Source organism: Mastomys coucha, chromosome X, assembly GCF_008632895.1.
Source record: "Mastomys coucha isolate ucsf_1 chromosome X, UCSF_Mcou_1, whole genome shotgun sequence".
Taxonomy (NCBI): domain Eukaryota; kingdom Metazoa; phylum Chordata; class Mammalia; order Rodentia; family Muridae; genus Mastomys; species Mastomys coucha.
The window spans coordinates 114343236-114347568 of record NC_045030.1 but is presented as its reverse complement, the minus strand read 5'-3'; positions in this window follow the sequence as shown (position 1 = coordinate 114347568).

Genomic DNA, 4333 nt, shown 5'->3' with positions numbered 1-4333 from the left:
TTTTCCACAGGATTTCCCAAGTTAAATCAAATGTTTGTGAGTCTCTGCATCTGTTTCCATCAGTTGCTGGATGAAACTTCTTTGATGAGTGTTGTGATAGACACCAATCGATAAGTATGGCACGATATCATTAGTCATTATTTCATTTGTTTATTTATGCTTATTTATTTGTGTGTTTATTTATTTATGTATTTACTTATTGCTATTCATGTTTGATTCTATCTCTGTTCTCTGGGGTATCCAGACTAGCAGTCCTGGCCCTTCAGGCAGTGTCAGAGATGGGCTTCCACTTATGGCATGGGTCTCAGTTTGGGTCTGTTGGTCACTTGTGCAATTTTTGTACCATCTTTAAAAAGCCTAGCACATCTTCTAAGCAGGATAAAGTATAGGTTGAATGTTATATGGCTGTATTGGTGTCCCAATTGTTCCACTGGAATTATTGCCTGGAAAGAGGAGATGATCAGAACAGGCTCTGAAAACCCCATTACTAAGAGTCATTGCTAGAGTCACCCTTGGAGATTCATTGTAGTTTCCACTGTAGTAGTTCATCCCCAAGATATATATTTTTAAGGAGTTTGAATAGAAGCAGCAAGCATTAGTGAACAGCAATTGAAATGAATTGAAGCCTGAGATATCTCTAAAAACAACATAGGCCACTGTCATGGCCTTTGTTTACAACCATAATTATACACTCAAACCATATTAATGAAGATACTACATCCTTTTAGTGTAATATATATTTATCCAGTAATACTTTCTATATATCAGGGTCATCTTGTATTTTATTTGTCTTGTTCTAGAATTAGTCATTTATTCATAAAGTTCTAGTCTATTCTGCTTAAAAGACTGGTATTTCAAAATCAATAATAGGTTTTACTTCAGGTTGTGATGGAAAAGTTTTACACTATTGAATTTGTTTAACCTCATCAGTATGTACTCTTTTTTTTATTAGATGTTTTCTTTATTTATATGTCATACAATATTTCCTTTCTCAGGTTCCCCTCCAAAAATAAACTAAACTAAACAAAAACAAAACCAAAAACAAAGCCACACCACTATTCCCTCCACCCTCCCACTGCTTACCACCCTAGCCTCTCCTGCTTACTGGTCCTGGCATTCACCTACACTAGGGCATATCAAAGGGCCAAGGGCCTCTCCTCCCATTCATTGATGACTGACTTGGCCATCCTCTGCTACATATGCAGCTGGAGCCATGAGTCCCACCATGTGTACTCTTTGGTTGGTGGTTTAGTCCCTTGGAGCTCTGAGGGTACTAGTTAGTTCATATTGTTGTTCATCCTAAGGGGCTGCAAGCCCTTCAGCTCCTTGGGTCCTTTCTCTGGCTCCTTCATTGGGGACCTTGTACTCAGTCCAATGGATGGCTGTGAGCTGTATTAGTTGGATACTGTCAATATGTATGCTTAAACAGTCCACAGTTTGTTTATTCTACATAACTTTTTAAGTGACCACAAGGTAAGAGACAAGGACTATAAAAGATAATTTTTTGAAGTATTCAATTTTTGAAGACTTTTTATTTTTTAAAATCAGAATATTAGCAGAAGATATAAGAAATGGGACAAAATTATGGATTAAAGTGGCATGTTTTTTATGTCAAATTAGAAAAGGAGAAATTATTGTTTTAATTGTCAATTACATATAAGATATAAGAACCTAGGAAGAGTGTTAATAAGGTATTATCTAGATCATGTTGGACAAGAATCATAGGTGTGAGAAACTATTTTTTGTATTAATTAATATATGAGGCCTCAATCTATTATGGGTAGTGCCATTTTCTAAAATGAGGAGTCCTGAACAATATAAGAGAAGGTAAAGTTAACTGAGAGAAAACACTCTATCAAGAATCCATGACACACCCTAATCTTGTATATTAAGAACATGAGTCAGTAAAAGTTGATTACAGAAGTTTATTAAAAATGTTAGTGTGCTTTTAGTGTATCACATTTTGAAAGAGATACTAATACATATACATAAGATCTAAAATTGATTACACTTGATATAAGATTTGTTTCCTCTTTTATTTTTGTTATATACGAAGGTTGGTATATGTTGGGGCCCAAAGCCCCTGGCATCTCAGTCTCCATCTTGTCCCTGGGCCATCATCTATAAACTAACAAGTTTGTCTCTTCCACTACCTTGCTTCCATCCTGCAATTGACTCAGGATATTTTATGATAGAGGGCTTTCTGGACACTTCACAATGTACATTCCTTTCCAGACTTTTCACAATGAGGACACTCCTTTCCGGATATTTTCTGATGTGGACATTCCAGTTATGCTAATGTGTAACCAGACAATAATGTGGGTTTGGCTAGTGCACCTGGGCAAATACTTTCACAGTGTGGAGTTTTAAATAGTGCCTTTCCCTAGAGTAAATTGAGACTTTATCAGAATATTTTGTCTTGTCTCCTTCCTTGGTGTCTCCTGTTCTCAAATTTGTCATTGCAGTTCCCTCCTCTCAAGAACCCTGTTGTTTAAGTCCTGAAGGTCAGGGCAGCAGTACACATGTATTGGGACATGGATAATTAAAAGTAGTTTTACTGATTAGTGTCTTATTCACAATTAAGTTTTTTATTTAGTTTCATGTTTTATTTTTCAGTTATACAACAATCAAGTTACACTTACACATTTTACTGAAGTTCTCAGTTTCTTAATGTAAGTGTCATATTCTGTGATAAATTCTTATTATTTAACTACTATTGCCAGATAATATCTATGTTATGGTATTACAAAAGAAGGTAAGAGAAGCAACACCCCTGAGAGCACAGGATATTTGATGAAGCACCTTAACTTTTCTAACAATTTGGATTGTGAAACTTGAATGACAATGTTTGAAAAGCCATAAAGAATTCTCTAATGTGCTTGAAAAAATCGAGCACTTTCATTATTGTGTGCTTCTGATGTGAGCCTTGGCATTAAAGTCATTCTCATGGTTGGCTCCTGTGCTGATTTCTCCTTAAAGAATACTTTTATACAGTTTGGGATTATTAGATGTGATCTATTACTGACTGACTATAGTCACTAGCAAGGGGCTTTTGAGTAAGAACTGAGAGTGCTTTTGTCATTAAGATGTTCCAAGTTTCCTGTGGAGATTTAAAGAGCTTTAGGATCCAGGTGTTGAACTAGGAAGTTTACAATGAGGAACAAGTGAATGCCTATTTTTTTGCACTTCCTAAAAAGGTAGAAAGTAAGGTGACAAAGTCTCTTTGTAAATGATAAAGTAAATACCTCAATTGTATTAGAAATGATTCAAACTTCTATGAAACCTATAGTTTCAGAGGAGCTCCTTTAATTAAGTTGTGAACACCAATTATAACAGTCTTAATTCAATCTATAGACTTTAATTGAACTAGTGTCAACATTACACTATTCAACTACAAATAGCTCAGAAAAAGTATAGCATTCTCTAAACCTCACATATTATAAACAAAGAATATATTATTTTATAGACTATGTTGTTTAAATGGGTATAATAATATATTAAATATAAATGGTTAGTTAGTGTTACAGCATGCATCCAACACATAGAAGGCCTAGGTTCAAACTCAAGCAGCACAAAGCAATGCAATAGAAAATAGTGAACTTCTTGAAATGGTATATATCAGAATATAATTAGGGAGAAAAGTTTTACCTTTCTTGAGATTTTTTTAAATCTACATTGGATAATAATTTTTACCTGTTCAAGAAATTTTTATTCATCATAAAATGTTTAATAATGTTACATAATTTTCCATATCTGTTTTTTTTGACTGCCAATAGCTCAACCTAAATCTGTTTTATATATTATAAAAAATTTGTTCTCCCAGTATATTTATGGGAATTTTTCTTGTCTCCTTTGACTTTTATTTAACTTCTGAAGTTATATTATGAGAAGATTTTAGTGTCTGTATGATGGACCTCACAGTTTCTGTGCAAATTTTAAATTTTACTTCATGATTACTACAATTAACTTTAAATGTGTAAGAATTTATAATGAATGTAATAAATTTGCCTAAACACTTCTATATACATAATTTGCAGTTTAATTACTAAACTATAATGTACTAAGTAAGTTTGTTCCTCTTATTTTGATAACTAATATAAAATATATTAGTATGGAAATGAAAAATAAAATATATCCCTTACTTTTTCATCAGTTTGAATACAATTTTAGATGTGAACAATTTTGTTCATGTATCATTTGCTGAACTTAAATTTTTCTGAGACATAAAAGGAAATTTATGTAAAATTATCATAATGCATGATATATTATAAATGGTCAAAGAATTGTTCATTAAGACAATATTATTTTGCGTATTTATCCACTGTGATCAGGA